The following is a 17,420-nucleotide window of genomic DNA, read 5'->3' on the forward strand; positions in this document are numbered from 1 at the left end:
GGAAAATATCTCGCGATAACTCCCGCGGACGGCTTTATACTTAGGAAACTGTTTCTCTAAGTTTCCACGCGAATAGGGCAGTGTGTAATAGAACGCTGACTTACTTCTCATTCCTGTGGGATCCGTCGCCGATGGCCGGAACTATTCCGAGAAATTAGTCGGAAAATTAATGCCCGTAGTTTCGCGAGAACGGGACGTGTTCGCAGTTCGCCTCCTCTCTACGGCTAATGGATCGCGAGAAGGGACCAAACTTCCGGTGTTAATAAATTACTCGTAAGTAGTAAATATTAAATAATTCCGTGCAGATTATATACAGTGTGTAACCGTTCAGCTCGAGCGGCTTAAGTATTTTTCACGACGCTTATTTTTAGAAAAGAAATTCTTTTAAATCCAACAAAATATTATCGAGAATAGATTTATTTTAAGCTACATATCTATATATTTTTTGTCTATTTTGTATAACATATAAGATAAAGGATCATAAATCAAAGAGATGTTCCTTCTCGCGAACGAATCGAATTTCCTCCGGATTGCAAGTGCCTGGAGATATCCTCGATATTTTCGCCGTAGGATGCACGGAGAGAGAAGCGGACGGCGATGTCTATCGGCCTTCGCGGAACGGAAGCTGCATCGGGAATTGCGCTTTCAGACGAGCCCGGCCTTCCGCCGAGAAAGGAAAAAAATGGAAGAAACGGGCGGAAAAGCGAGTCCGCGGGGAGTCGTTCGAAGGAGAGTGCGAGCGAGCGCAACGACGTTGCCAAAGTGGATAGTCGTTGCATTGGTCAGACCGAGTCGGGAAGAAATTCAGCCAGACGGAAAAGAAGAGTGTCGAGCTCCCGCGTCAAGGTAAAGATAATAATAAGAGTTTCCGCGCAGGCATCTCTCTCGAGGTATGGAAAGCACGATGCGTGATTTATGTCGGAAAAACCGATGGATTTGAAAAATTTCAGAAAAAGGAAAGGCAACTCGAAAAGGCGCGGAATTCTGATATACATATTCCCTTTATAAAGTTCGCCGGTAGGAAAAACGAAAAACAGAGTAGTAACGAGCCGCCGGCAAGCTCGACTTTTATGCTCACCCTCATCGTCTTTTTTCTTCTCCCTCTCTTTTTCCCCTTTTTCCTCCTTTTTCTCCACCTTTCTCCACGACGCTTCAAAACGAGAGGACCGCGCGCGCGAATGTTTTCTCCCTCGAGCTTTAATCTCTCATATTTAATTCCCGATATTACTACGCTTTCGTTGCTAAAGTGAACGGTATAAATTATAATATTAACTTATTAAAACCCGTGGTCTCGAAAGATTCGCATGTGAGCAAAGTATCTACGTTTGTAATATTTTTTTAAATGAGTTATGAATAAAATATTATTTATTACGTATCTTTTGCATGCAAAAAATACGCACACATCTATATATATATTTTTTTTTAAATTTACTAAGCGTGTTATCTACAAAAGGCTTTCAGAGAAGAGCGATATTAGATTACACATTATCTCAGACATAAACTAATTACTGAAATCGATAATTTGCGCCATCCACTTTCATGCCCCCATTCTCATCGCTTTGTTTCGTGAAAACACATGTGTATTGATTATCAACAAAAAGTTATTGTGCCACCGACAAATTAACGCTAAGCTCGTTACTCTCTTTTAAGCACTTTCGCCGGTTGCCTCTTTACGGTTCGCGTCCGCTTTATCGTCACGTTCCCCTTAATGCTCCACGCCGCTACCTGTGTTCGCGAGACAGGCACGGCGAGATGCTGATTAAAACCCGTTAACAATGCCTCGCCTCGGCGATGAATCGAGTTACGAGCTTTACGAGCGACGTATTATTCTCGCTGCTCATTGTACGAGCGGCCGATAATGCTCTTACGCTCGTGTAATTAGCAAAAACGAACCGGCATCCGTGACATACTTCCACTTTTAATTAGACTCCGGCGTTGCTAGTCAAACGCGATCAATAGTCGAGACCTCCTCCCCCCCTCCCTTCTCCCGTCTTTGCCGACTTTATAGTGATCGCGCGACTCCGTAAAAAGTATCCATAAAGTATTAACTAAAACCCTTAAACATTTTAAACTTGGTAAATTTTTGTGAAATAAGTTTTTATACACTTTGAGAAAAACATTCACGTTGGTACCTCCCCATTTCTACCATCTTCTTTATTACGCAGGATAATTTCTTAAATAAGTGAACGAGAAACTTCAGAAAGATGAACCGAATGGTCGGGTCAATTGTTTATATAAATATGAGTTTGCAGTAAAAAATGTTCGTTTGGCAGAATTACTCGGCAGGCGATCGATACGCTTTACCACTACTTTCGTTGCAGGGAGATCCAAATTAGTCTCGCTCCTCTTGTTCGCCGGTAGGGCTACAGCGGAATCGACCGGTCGGCATGTCGGCAGCGGTAGCAACCGGTTGCGATACACTGTCCGGCTTCGGTCAGATGTGTCCGACGACGAACGTACTAAATCTGCGAGAGTTACGCGGCCGCCGTGCGAATAAACGCTCCCGGAGATTCATGGCGCAATTCACGTTAACTTGATATCGTGGGGAAGCGGGGGGAGGAATTATCCGAAGCCCGTGAATACCGAATCGGCACGGTAGTCGTCCGTCTCAAGCGCAACGGTCGGGCTGTGTCGATTGTAGAGGTATCGGTGACGTTGTGTAATGCCGGTATAGCCGTGTCCACGAACGGCTTTGCCGGGGATATCAATGCCTCACGGGATCGATGCACGGGAAGCGTTTACCATTCGCGGAGCATTTTCCATGAACGTGAGCAATAAACGAGGAATATCGAACGGAAGCGAGCGAGCGAGCGAGCACGCGGGGACCGCGCGCGCTGTACGCGCTGTAATGATCGAGGCCTTTTGAAAAATGTAATAGCCGCTGCTGTCGGCTGACTGTAGCTATCGCGAGTATACATGAATGTGTAGATATATGAATAGATGAATTCATTTATTCCGATTTTTCAAGAGACGCAAAATACATGATTGAAACGAAATGAAAATTGCAATATTTTTTCGCATATATTTTTTGTATTTTGTTTTTCATTTATCTCTCTTTCTATTTCAACATTCCGCAGATATCATACATTCTACAAAGCTTTTGGCACCATGAGGTCTCTAAAAAGTCACATCTAAAAAAAGTTGATTAAAATCACAAGATTTATAGCGAAATAATTTTCATTATATTTTTATTTTACGCGTAAGGTTGTATGTTTCACATTTTACTGTTACTTAATTATATTCATGTTTTTTTTTTATAAAAACTAGAAGAGCTTTTAAAGCTTGAAGTGAAAAATGAAGTAATAAGTATAACGAGATCAATGTCATTGAACAACAGGAAAAATAGTAAAATCTTCGGGTAATGTTGGAGAATTTGGTCAATTCAGAAAAAAGAATTCGAATTGAATGTTAAATCCGAGATCGGAAACAATAAATCCGCTAAACTTTCCACAATTTAAATCGTAAGCGGGTAGCAAGATATACCTGCCGGCGAGAGATCAGCATAACGAGATAAAGGTGAGAGAGTTATCCGAGATGATTAAGGGAACGAATCCAGAGTGTCGAGATTGTTCCCCCGCTCTGCCCCCCTCGCGGAGAGGGCGCGACAACCGGTTAACGCTATCGATAAAAGGGAAACACAGTGTGATGAACGAGAGAGATCGATACTTGGCTCATAAGTTGAAGGCCCGATCGGGTGTTGGTCGCGACAACGTCCCGGGACTACAACCTACTTGCCCAGGACCATTGTGATGTACAGGGTGTCTCATCATCCGCCACTTCCGTTCGATACAAAGTGTCACGGTTTAAGAAAATATTCCAAGTATTCTGATATTTCTATCGGAAACGTAAACAAAAGTTACTGTTACTAAGCGGAATGTCTTTATGATATAAGATGTAAGCAGCGATTACCTGCACAAGATATCCGCAGCTATAGTTTGATAAATTGCGGCCATCCACAGAATGTACATACCTGAAACAGAAAGAAAATGTTTTCGTTAATTATCTTTTATAATAAATAATTATCTTGCAAACAGCTGTTTTTGCAAAACAATTAGACGAATTCTTTTTTAACAATTTTATAAATGTTTAATTAACACATTAGTACTCAATCAAAACTTTAACTTCTGCAATACATAAATCTTTTGCCACTCTGCTAAATATTTATTAATGTTATATTAATGACAGTTCATATTGTGCAATATATCAATCCCGCTTGTTCAAATGAGGACTCCAAATAGACAAATGGAATCATTGTTAAAAAATGATGCGGTATTGACGGGACACCCTGTATGCCTGGACAGAACGTATCGATGGCCGATCGATGAATTACATTGGCACGCCGTTAACTACTAGCACCGAGCTGACTCGTACTCGTTTCGAGTCGATACGATCGATTCGATTTGCGAGGCGAGGGGCACCTCTTCTTCTTCTTCATGGAACACCCGCAGGCTAGCCGATCATCGATAAACTTCTCCGAGAATCTTGGAAATCTCCGCGGTCTAGGAAGAAGGGCAAAAGGGATGAAATGGAAGTAGAGGACGGGGGGAAGATAAAGAGTGGGGAGAAAGTTAGTGTCCTGCACAAGAATGACACACGGGAAACGATTCGCCCGGGGGACGAATACACGAAGAAGCGAGTCGCCGAGCAACCTGTAACCGCTTAGAAATTTATTTCGCGAAAGAGATGGTAAGTCGAGACTGTGAATCTCTCTCGAGCTTACTTCTTCTTTAATCTCTTACGGAGTTCTGGCAAGTCTTTGATTCTTCTACTCTCTCTTCTTTTCTCTCTTCTTTCCTTTTAACTAAAAAGCTTTTGAATAAAAAAAGCCGGTCAGTCGGGTTTTTAAGAGATTTGATTCCTCAAATGTGTGAAAAAAACTATTACATTATGCATCCATTGCGGAAATTTGTCACCCTATAAATTATCCCGAAATATCTCTCTAATCTCGCGTATTAAAAGTAACGTGATTTTCTAAATCTCAAAAATTAGAAAATAATCCAAGACCCCATTGTTGTACATTTTTAGAATTTAATAGAAACATTCCATTATATTTTTTCGCATTTTACGAGGGAATAGTCAGACCATTATTGTAGTGAGCGCATTACGTATGCGTGGGTGAAAAGGCGGCAGATTGTTTCTCGAGAAATCGCCCGAACGCACGCGACCGCGTTTCCATCTCGCCTCGGATCGGTGGCTTTTGAAATTTTACGACGTAATAGTGTTACGAGCACTCTCCTCGGGGAAATCTCTGAATATGCCGCATCCCGTTACGATAATTCGCAAGTGAGTCCACGATTGCTCGAACCACTCGCACCGGAAGTGGATGGCAAATGTGTACGATGAAAACTGATCGAAATTAAAATTGGATAAGGTTTGCACTACGTGTACATGAAATATGTTAGATGTCCAATACATATTAAATAAACACGAAAACGTCGGAATAAATTATTTCCGCTTGAATAAAATAAAATATAAACGCTTGGAAATCAATTTTTAGTTAATTTAGAATTAATTTGTTGTTAAATAAAAATATCTTTATAGAAAATATAAATACTTCTAATACTAGTGATATAATGTATAACATACATAAATAATTTCATAATCAAAGCTCGAATGTATATTATTAATTTGCATAATTAAATTAAAATGATAAATATCAATTCCGTCACATTTAGTCGCCACGTTGCGTTACAATCGTTTATATCGAGATTTTCACGTTTGTCAAGGATAACTCTAGCCAATGATGACACGCTTCTCACGATAATGTAAGTTCATTCGTTGTACCCGTAATGGGTTTACCCTGTTCTCTCTGTCGGCGTTCGTGCAGTCTTATCAACATCAAAGTTTACTTAGGTGATGTACTCTAAATTGATGGGAAAGCGCCGGGCGGGCGACTCGGAAAAATATTGTTCCTCACTGGCGAGTGGGCGAAAGCAGCGGAAAATAATAAAAATGGCAGTCCATCCGACAATCTAGCAAGTGGATAACAAATTCGCCAATTCCCCGTCAAAAACGTCCGCCGCCGTGGACGATAATGGAACTTTTTTTCTCTGTATTCTTCTTCATGTGTAAATATTTTTCCGCGCCTTATACTTAACGATTTCTCGAATTTCCTAATCTTCGTGAAAATAATTAAATATAATAGCTTTTATTTTCAGCTCTTAAGTGCTCAAAAATTATTAGTACTTTGACATTTTCGCTGAGAAAAAATCGATTCGAAATTAACCGAAGAATTTATCATCATATAATAATTATCTAATGACATTTTTTATTCAGATCAAGTAACAAGAGTATTCAACCTCGATCGCGATTATATGAAAAACAAACAAACTAATATTTTCTTCTCCGACTTTGCATATCACGGTGCTATTTCCCTCGTATAATTCCCAGATAAGGCTTAACGCATTCTTTCGCGCAGGAATCCTCGTCGCGAGAAAAGTCCGGATGTAACAAACGATTCTATTATCAGGGATCGCATCGTGCAATGTATCTCACAGTGACGACGGCACATGAAGAACGAGATGTACTTTCCCGTAGATCCTGAGATATAGTCAAATCGCGTCGTCGTCGCTGTCGTCGAAAGATGAATATATTACAATACGGTAATGCACTCTCGCGACATTTCGAGAAAGAGAGACCGAGCGCAAATTAGATAGTGAGTACAAATGTGGTAAAATGTGATGGAAAGAACGCAAATCGGAGACAAGAGAAAAAAATGGAACCTGATGTGAGAAGAGATCGCTTTAACATGTGACGTTGCGGCGCTAAGCTCGGAATTAAAATTGCAAGCTGTAACTCGCCCGGAGAGATAATAAATGATGTATGCTACGCCGCGCGACGTTCTCCGCAAAAAAGTTCCATTTGAATCAAATCTTGCGAATTGAGTCTTCAGCTTAGCGCCGTTGATGTAGAAAATTTCTGCTCGTTGAAAAAGTACAGAGTACTAGCAGTAAAGCTGCAGAAGCGCTTTGTTCTGGATTTTCTTTACATATTTTATCTTTATTATCATTTATTATAAGACACTTATTTACTAATTTAAATTATTATTTTAATTTTTCTCTAATTAACTTAAGAATATTTTATAGAGATAACCGTTTCGCTTCCTTTACGACTCGTTAGAGATCATGCGAGCGCTATTATGAGGTATAACAAACGATTCACGAAACCTAGATCAAAAGCGCCGCCGCCGCGAGATTCACGTATGTCTTTTTTCTCACGGTGAAACAGAATCATTGCGTCCGTGTTGCATTAAGATTACGCACAATGTAATCCATTCTCCAACGCACGCAATCACGCGTTACACGCAATTCGTACTCTCCGTTGTTACACGCCATGCATCTGGCAGACATTTGTAAAAGCTTCAAAATTGCTTATGACGCGTTTAATCAAAAATTAAACCATGTATCAGAATGTATAGAGAGATCCACCAGGAGAGCAAAATGTTCTTGAATTTTCCTCTCTTCTGCTTATGGTATACTCGTATAATATAATGTATATCATTAATTCTCTGTATGTATAAATTACATATATTTATTTATATGTAAGATAATTAAAATAATATCTGCTCATTCTGTTTTTTAATGTAACTTGAATACCTCACGAATAATGCAAGCACAGATGCCTCTCATTTATTACGAAAAAAAAACTCAAACTGTGTATCGGCGAAAACAATTGTGCGTGACGCATAGTTAAGAGACGAGGAAGAAAAGGGAAAAGAAGCGGGCACTCCCTGATAATGCACTTCCCCGTCCGCATATGCGTCGCTGCATTCGTATAAGATGTTGTTTGTCCGCGGGATATAATGGCCACCATGCTTTATGATCCGTGGATACGCTTTGTTCCGTCGTTTGCGTCATGATTCGCGATACAGATAGCTTTCGCCTTTTGTGTGAGGATCGCTTAGACTTGGCGGAAGGCGTGCGCCACTTCGTCATACCTCTTTAAAACAGAACGACAAATGATAAATCTATGAAAACGAAAGTAACAGATCACAATAGTTGTGCTTAATTAAGACTGATATAACTATTGGAAAATGCTAATAAATATACATATAAGCATATAATTTAAAGTGAGAAATTTAATGCAGCAATGTTGGGAAATTTATTTAAAAATGAAGAGATTTACGTACACACCTATATTCGTATTTAATATCTAAACTTGTATTTAAATACTTGACGGAGTGACAGTCGCGTCGCGTCAATTACTCGATGCGAGACGTCATCCTGCAATGAAAAGCGCCGTCTCTTAGGAATACATGCGCATTTCTCTGTTCGTTTAAAGCGAATGCGCGTCGACGTTTCGTCGCTGACGAGCGTTTGCCTCTGGGATCCAATTTTTTTGTCTCCGGAACTTGGCGAAATACATTCGGCTCGGATTAAAACTCCATCCGTTACAAGTCGACTGCTGCGAATATATATATATAGCCGCGGAAACCGCGTTTTCGCGTAGGAAATGTAATTGGATCCGGCACGGACAATACTGTCGGAAAATCCTCATTAAGAGCCTTTCTCTTTGACGCAGCAGTGAAATTTCAGAAATCCGCTGGAAAGAACTCGAAGAATCGTCGCGGTGATAAAATTTCATACATCTGAATGTAGTAAAAGTCTTTATAAGGAAAAATTGTACCATAAAAGACAATACATGAAGGAAATACAATCTTAAATAATGTGTAAGATTGTACTTAAAAATTCAAAGGATATAATACATTAAAAATTCAATTTTTAGAAGAAACATGAAAAATTGAATATCCATTTTTCTGGGATGAATGAAATAAGTACAGGAATAAATCCCCAATCAGTGCAGAAAGAAATGCAATCAAATTGAAATTTCTATGGAAAATAACATAGATGCGTCAAGTCTATTTACAGTTTTATTAAAAAAAATCTAAATTGTTTATATATAAAATTACGGCAATCCTTTTTCGAAAAGTAAATTAATCACTGCCCTCCCTTGTCTTTGAATATTTTTTAACTAAATTTACTTTGTTTTAAATTCAACGATTGTCTTTTTTTCCTTTATTCCTTTTCCGCCTGTCAGACAGAAAGCTTTTACGACATCGCGGTGTAATCACGGTCAACTATTTCAATAACAAACTTGACACATGTCAACGGCCGTGATGTCGCGATTGTACACGACAGTTGCGGTAGAATTAGCGCAAACATGAGTTGTTCGGTGCATTTTGACGGACACGAGCCGCGATTCGCAGGACGAATGCTTATGCAAACAGTGCATCGCGGTTGCAGTTTCGCCGGGGCGGCCCACTCGCGGCGGGCATCGTGCGGAACCGCAAAAATGGCTAACGGTTCGGCCACTCCGCATAGTTATGTTGGTTGCTCGAGTGCTCTCGTCCGCCGTTCGGTGCGGCTGATTTTCTAGCTGGCGGGTAACGCGAGCGAGCGGGCGCGCAATTGATCCGCCGCCGACGCGCACGGTATGCACGTTTGCACACCCGGTGGTGGACAGACGCGTCGAGTGGTAATCTCACAAAGAGGTAATCGTTCGCTCGGCGTACTCACGATGCCAGGCGGCCAATGGCGTGGCACGATCATCATCGCGAAGGCCAAACATGCAGGGTCGCCGCTTCGATTTCGCTCCTCTATCCCGTATCGAATTGAAAATTGCGCAGTCGAAGATGATCGGATGACTATGCAGCAAGTATCTTAAAGTATCAATACTTGGAGGCACTTTGCAACGTTTCGCAAACATTGCGATTGTTTTCTAAATGAAAATTTTTTATGTCGTACGCTCAATCAAACGAATTGTTTACTACTGTTATTATTATTGCTACAACACCACTTTTTTGTATTCAAATCGCGAATCGCGCGATAAAAATATAAAAAAGACCTTTCGCAGTGCAAATTCTAATTCAACACGTGCTACCTGTCCGAATGTCAGATACGTTACCGCGGTCAGTCTGGTATGCAAGATACGCAACTTTGTTACGGAACAGATGTGATTTCCGCGGAGTTGGCGAGTCTGCATCCTGCAGAAACGCACAACCAATGCGACGCGTGCACACATACATACTCACACGCACGCACCTCTATCAACGGCGAGCGGGTAGACGACGGAATAAATTTGAATTTCCGATGCCACCCGTGAAATTCCCATATCAGTGTCCGGATTACATTTGCATCACAGTGCACGGTCGTCCGACGGCGAGAGACGACGAGCGCACACTTGTAAAAATGCGCGAGAGCGCGCGTTGTTCGTTATTACCTCGGAGTGAAACAAGTAACGCGCGCGAGTTCGCCCCGATCCGATACGAACATTAATTCGGGCTTTGATTAACGCTGGGATTACATTAGCATCGCAAAAACGTTGAAACAAACGCGTAACGCGAAGAAAGATATGCGAGGGACAGGTTCGATAAAGCCGGAACGATAGGGATCTTGATTAGCGGCTTTTGTAACCTAAATTAAGCCGCGCAATTACGAACGGAAAGAAATTTTAGTTTTTCTTATACGGACGAATAAAATGCACGCGCTTAACGATACTATTATATCGTTCGCACAAATTGTATTATTTAGCAGAAAATTTATATCGGATTTCAGAATCGTTACCGAATGCTGTTTGCCTCGCAGCGTAATATCGTAAATAGTCCAAACCGGAATCTAAATTCAGCTCATCCCACAAGCTGTATCAATATTTGTATATATTTCCCGAAAAGCCAATACCGCACCCGATCGAGAAACACACTCTCGCGTTTTGCGTTTTCGCAAACGTGAAAAACAATCCAGCATATTTATTTCACCTTGGCCCAAATATAAACCGTGAAATACACGCGAGAAAAATAATATAGAAAAAAAGATTATATAGAAATTCACGGCCGTTGAAATTCACTGTGCGAGAAGCACACGTGATTTCTCCGCGTGCAACTCTGCCCAGGTCGACAACAAGAGCCGCCATAAGTTTCGTTCGGTCGTACAAAAAGCGACCATTCTTCTTCGAACAGTGCATTTCTTCACAATGGAGTATGAAATTATAAGTACTGTCCGCTCCGAGCTGTATGTTTTCAGGTCTACAGTCGACAAAAAAACAAGAGAGGAAACGGCGTGCGGAAACTGACATACACGGTGTCCCATCGCTACAATCTTTTTGCTGCCAACTGTAAATCCTTCGTAGAACTTGACGAAAGTAGTTTTCCTCACAATCTCTTTTTCCTAATAATAATAAGTGAAAAACACGCAGTTTAACCTAGAATTTTCACAACACAATATTGCACAATTAAATGTAGAATTCAACCTCTATTCTATATATTTCTTTTTCTCTGCATAAACACATCCTTTTAAATTGCCGATGCTAAACAATTCTACAGCCAGAAGAAATGCATAGAATATTCTCCGCGGCAGAGAATCGATTCTACGTTCACCGGAAAACCCGATATTCGGGAAAAAGCGCTCGACTTCTGATACACCCCATATACATATACAGCAGAAGGAAGAGCGGAAGCGATCGCGAGCCGAGGAAGGGAAGACGGGAGGGAGAGCAGGAGTTAGTGCATCTCCGCCGAATGCATCGAGTGCGTCCGACACCCTGAGTTCGTTTCCCTCCCTTCGTTGAGAGAGCCGCTGCCGCTGCCGCTGCCGCCGCCGCCGCCGCCGCCGCCGCCGCCGCCGCCGCCGCAACCGGACCCGCCTGCTATTATCTCATTTTTATTCATTCAGCACATTGTTTCTGGATTACGGGTTGTCTGCCGCTCCATTCGTCATCGCTTATTTTTACTCGCGGCCGGCCGTCCGTGATTTACTTCGGCACCGAAATACGTTTCGCAAACCATCCGTGCAACCCATTGTGCTCCGCGTCGAAAGGCGGATTTCATTGTAATTTTCACTTTTACATCGCACGCCACGCCTCGGGGCAATGCCAGTGCATCGGTGCATCACACTTGTACAAGTTTTTTTCACCGATAGCGCAACAAGAAAAGAGCTGATTTTTCTATAGATACTGCTGTCTAGAAAGAGTACGGCATTTCTTCTGTTAAATTTAAATTCTTATTCAAGTAACGTAAATCAGACATCAAAGCGTAAAAATAAGTACGCTTATTTTCTAAATTAATCATGAAATAAATTTCTAAAATAAATTTCTATTTTTATAAAAACTCTCTCTCGTACAATCTTTAATATTTTCACAGAATACTCAAAGTCTCGTTTAATTCCTTAAAAACAGTTGTAACGTATTAGATTTTTACATAACGTAACTTTTTAGGACAAAAATAGATTGCTCCATTTATTTTCGCACAAATATCGCCGCAAGAAATTGCAAACTTCTGCCGATACGGGTGTACACTGTGGCTTTCCAAATGCTGGCATTTCCAAGGTTTTCACTCATTTACGGTGCCGTGACCTTCCCATAAATCACTGCAATTCCGCGTGTCCCGCGCCATCTCGAGCGATTCGCGTGCGCATCTGCATATCGGATTACACGGGATGCAAAGAAGGAAACGGCCCCTGTGTATGAAGGTATAGACGCGCGCGAGGCGATCGTATGCATAAATATGTAACATCGCATCGATGTTTTGCGTTCCCGTCTAATTGGCCGCTCGCAATCGTTTCCACCGGTTGCTACACGGCAACGGAAACCAAATATCGGCGAGATCTCTCCCGCGCATGGTTTTCTACGAGATCGTTAAACCCTCCGGCATTTATAGAGCGCACTGCGTTAATTTACGATCAACGATGTACCCGTCTTTTTATAAGGTCGTACATCCGCGTTTGCCCATGTGAAAGCTCTCTATTCAGAGGTATTATCAAACAGAAAAATGAATAATAAACGTGTTGCGGATATAATTTCTAAATCTATTGTGTCTACGTTATTATTCTCAAAATTATAAAATAGAAAAAATAAAAAGAAAAAAATTAAGTTACGAACGTGCTTTGTGAGCTTATTTCTTGAACAAACGTGATATTTCGCAAAACTGTTGAGCACTCGGGCTCGTTTTGGGTCTCGTTAATTTAATAACAGCAACTGAAAGAGATTGTAATAAAATATCGCGAACAAGATGGTTATTATATAGAGCGGCTCTATTATACTAACAACGTATACAACAAACTACAACCGCGGCTGTTGTTCATCATGTCCTCGATGATTTTAATCGATTATATCGGGCGAGAACGGTATTTGCGAATCACTATTGGATAGCAAGAAAGAGAGAAAGACGCGAGAGTAACGGGGGAAAAAACCGCAGAGTATACGAGTCGATCGGTATGATTCGATCGCCTCGCACGAGTCGAGAGGCTTGATAGAGGCCTCACGTCGCTGGCAAATAACCGCGTGTTTATCCCGGCATATGCTAACGATTTCGTGGAAGAGAGCTCGCCAAGCGTGCAACCTGAATCTAGACGTGTCTACCGAGATCCACTTTATGTCCTACATACTTCTCCCTATCACTATCTCTCTCTCTGTCTCTCTCTTTCCCTATTTACCTCATCGCTCCCGTGCATGTTCATCGTAATATCGCATCTACGCGCGATGCGTACTCGCGGATAATTACGAATACCGGCTACTGACTAGCTAATGGATCGGCAAAAGCGAAAGCTAGAACACGTTGGAAAAGCCTGAGGATAAACGAGACAAAGTGGAGAGAGAATGAAGAAAGAGAGAGTGAGAGAGATAAAGAAGAGTTGGATGAAGATAAATTTTTTACCACCAAATTTGCATGAGAAATCAGTTCTGCTGTGGGTCGAAAAAGGTTTTCGATCTGTATTATTTATAGATTTTTATATTTTTCCAATCTATGTCCCATGGCTGACTTCTTATACAAATCTGTATATATAACGTTTACTTTGACTCACTTTTTTCCGAATCTCTCCCTTCTAATGTCCCATCTTACTATGAATAAATTATCTATTTGTGAATAAACTTATATAATTTTTTTCTGCCATCTGATTAGTCAAATCGAATAATAAAAATAAATATATCTATCTTTTTTATTTATTAAATAAGAAATTAACGATAAAAGGGAGACTTGAAAGAAAATTCTTTATCGAAACTTCTGTAAGTCTTTTGAAGAAGAAAATATGGAAAAACGACTGAAAGATCTATCGGTTTAAGAAAGCCTATTACAGTTCAGAAATGGAGGGAAGGAAAAGAGAAGTGAGGAATGATTTAACTGAAAAGAGTCTTAGAAAGAGATATTTAGAATACTTCACGTACTTGTCTAATGAGTAGGTGTTCCCCGGCAAAAGAAGCCAAAGGAAAGTCTTTCTCTTTTTCTTCGTGTTCCTATGATGTGCGTGTCATTTGCATAACGACCGGAAAAGTATAAAAAATAGAGAGGCGAAGGAATGAGAGAGAGAGAGAGAGAGAAAGAGAGAAAAGAAGAAGAAGAAGAAGAAGAAGGATAGAAAGCCCTTAGGGAGCTCACGTTTTCGCTACAGTTTGTTTTACGTCTTTGGCGCATTGTCGAACGACCGCTTTACAATTTCTATCGTGTTACGACGATGTAAATGTCGTGAGTGGATATCTCGAATAATAAAAGGACCTCCGGAGAAACGGAGGAAACTAATATTAATAGAATTAATGAGACGAATGTAACTGTCGTAGAATATATAATAACATCGGAGTGTAATATCCGGCTTTTCCTCGCATATTACAAGATATACGCGAGAATCGTAAAAGCCTGGAATGTAAGACGTTTAACCATAAATGTATCGCGGTCCAAAGAATTTTATATGTAGAATTTTTATTTTTCTTATCATAGCAAATGTTATTAATATACATTATTATATATATATATATATATGTTGACATTACAACTGGATGTTATTATTATTATTATTATATGTCTATGTTAATAAAGGTTAAAAAAATTCTCAAAATCGAACAAATCAATTTCTTGCTTTTTATTAAGCTTTTTTAATTTTTTTTAGAAAAAGAAAAAAATTAAAGATACGAATTTTTATTTTACCAAAATTGAAGATTAATATAATATGATAATAGTCATAGTAATAATGTAATAAATATCATATACATGTATAATATATATAATATTTATATATTTTTAAACTTCTGGTACGATTAATGAGATGAGTATTTCTTGCGTGTTTTTTTCTGAAAAATTGTTCGATCGTTTTATCGTATTGGCATCCACGTCGCACGTATGATTACATGATCTGGCACGATAATTATCCCGCGCCGCTATGTGCGGTTCATCGTGTAATACGTTGCGAAGCGCAATTGCGTGAGAATCGAGAGAGTGCGTTATCGCGCTCGCAGTCTCTCTCGGCCAGGTGTTATTATTCTCCCCTGATTATTATTCTTAGCCGCCGCGTATACAGCCGGTCGACGATGCGCCGCTGTTCCGAGAAGTGATACTTAATTAATGGGCGGCGAGAGAGAGAGAGAGAGAGAGAGAGAGAGGGGGGGGGGGGGGGGAAAGAGAGGGAAACGCGGGCGAAAAGCAAACATCGGGATAAGCTGGTAGTCCGCTCACGTAGATCTCGCGTTTTCGCTCGGCGACCAGCCGTATAACTTTGCTTCGCTGTTACGATGAAAAACGCACTACGCGCCAAGACTCATCTTTGCATTGTGTTAACTGATCGCGCACCATCAGAACAAGTCGCATCATTTCCACTGATTTTTTCTCAACTAATAGCAAACATTGATCAATCTCACTAAATGACACGACCGATTGATTTATTTTTAAGAAAGTTAAAGCTATGAAGATTGAAGGATGCCGACACAGAGATAAACGAAATGACAAAACATCACGAAAGGTAAGTCGCTAATGTAACTATCAAAGGGACAGAAAGAACATATAGGACGCAGCTGGCCGGACGATTCGCGCGCGCGTGATCTTCGTGCTTTATGGGCCGTGCGAGAATAAAATAGCGGATGGAATAGGAAGGACGTTTTGCAAATACGAGCCTGACCGTAAAGGGCAGCGTGCTCTTTTCTCGCAATGAGAGAAAGGGTATCGTCGTCATCGTGAAACGACGCGATGGCTCGTACACACTCGTAATGGTGATCGTCCTATTCAATGTCCTTCTCGCCATTTCGCGTGCGTGAAATGTCGCCGGTTGTAAAGACCCCTTTTAGAGAAGGCCGTCGCCCTCCCTTCCCTCTTATAATACCCTACTTGCATCTTCATGCTTCCACCGTTTTTGCTTGGTTATAGAGATATCATGCTGTATGCATGCACAGAGTGTCTCGTAATAAATGTATAACATTTGCAAGATATACCTAATGCAATTTACATTGAATTTTGCATTAAGAAATGTTTATATGTAAGGCGATACTTTCCTTAAATTAAAAATTAGAAATTTTCGTCAAAAATAATAATAAAAATTTTGTTAAACAAGTTATTATGAATTAAAATTCATACAAATTGTTTAAATACAATAAAATTTGTATTATTTCATTCATCTATGTGAATTATATGCAAGATGTCTTAGAAAATGTGCATTTCTTTACAAACTATGAACAAATGACGCACTCTATATGTGGCTGTCACGTGTCGCTGTACGAACATGTAGGCGGCATAACTTGATTTTGATTAATAAAATGCGGAGATATAATCACAAAAACGATCACAGTAATCATCGATAAGTAGCCGCGATGCATAATAAGTAAGGCAGTTGTTACATTATAAAACTTTAATAGGTCGCTAATAATGATCTTCAAAGCATCCAAACCGATCGTTAACAACCGTGTTATCGTAAACATCGACCGATCGTAATTTAAAATACTTATTGGATCCTTATGTCGATTATAATTAGATTATAATAAAATTATAATTACGATATTTTGTCTTTTTTCAAGATGTATGTTCGCTAAAATAAATAAATTAACAATGTTAACGTTAAAATATACGAGCAGCAAAAGCGAATAATCTGAAATTATTGTAAGCAATAAGTTCTGTAAGTTGTAAAATTCAAATGTAGCTTCTTTAGAATTTCATTAAAATGCAATTTGAGAAGAATGCTGAAGACAATCGTTTTAACTGATTTCTGAGTAATCAAAGATCCTCTAAAAAAATACCAATCAATTTTTCAACCGAGCAAAGTTGAAACCTCGCACATGTCGTCTACGTAGAGAAACTGTGTAGAACAAACGTATCAAATAGCAGCAGTCGAAGCTAATTCCGCGCATCCGGTTGAAGCGCGCTACGTGCACAATTTAATTGAAATTTTACAGAGCTTTACCCCGATTGCTTTTGTCATTAAAGTACAGCGCAAGGGCAAAGCATTGTTCAGTTTCTCATGGTTTCATCTGACTCGCGCGCCTTTGAGCGCCTTCGTTTTCGAGTTCAAGGATCTCCCCCGGCACACACACACAGCTAACTCAACCGATTATTAAATATCAATATATACCCCTCCCGCCTCCTACCGAATACGGGGTTTGACTGCTGCAACCCGATATCCGCCTGCGAGTGAGTCCGTGGGCAAATCTCCCCCCCCCCCTCTCTCTCTCTCTCTCTC

At 40.3% G+C, this 17,420-nt stretch overlaps 1 protein-coding gene across 1 annotated transcript in view; it reads right to left on the reverse strand.

The window, feature by feature from the left end:
* The window catches only part of twin (CCR4-NOT transcription complex subunit 6-like twin), an 81,674-nt gene extending 64,812 nt beyond the window's left edge, over nt 1-16,862 (reverse strand). Inside the window, exon 1 of the mRNA XM_067359493.1 lies at nt 16,859-16,862. The gene's annotated coding sequence lies outside the window, so the exon portion shown is untranslated. The remainder of the gene's footprint in view (nt 1-16,858) is intronic.
* Nucleotides 16,863-17,420: the final 558 nt, after the last annotated feature.

The sequence above is a fragment of the Linepithema humile genome, chromosome 7, assembly GCF_040581485.1.
Source record: "Linepithema humile isolate Giens D197 chromosome 7, Lhum_UNIL_v1.0, whole genome shotgun sequence".
NCBI lineage: Eukaryota > Metazoa > Arthropoda > Insecta > Hymenoptera > Formicidae > Linepithema > Linepithema humile.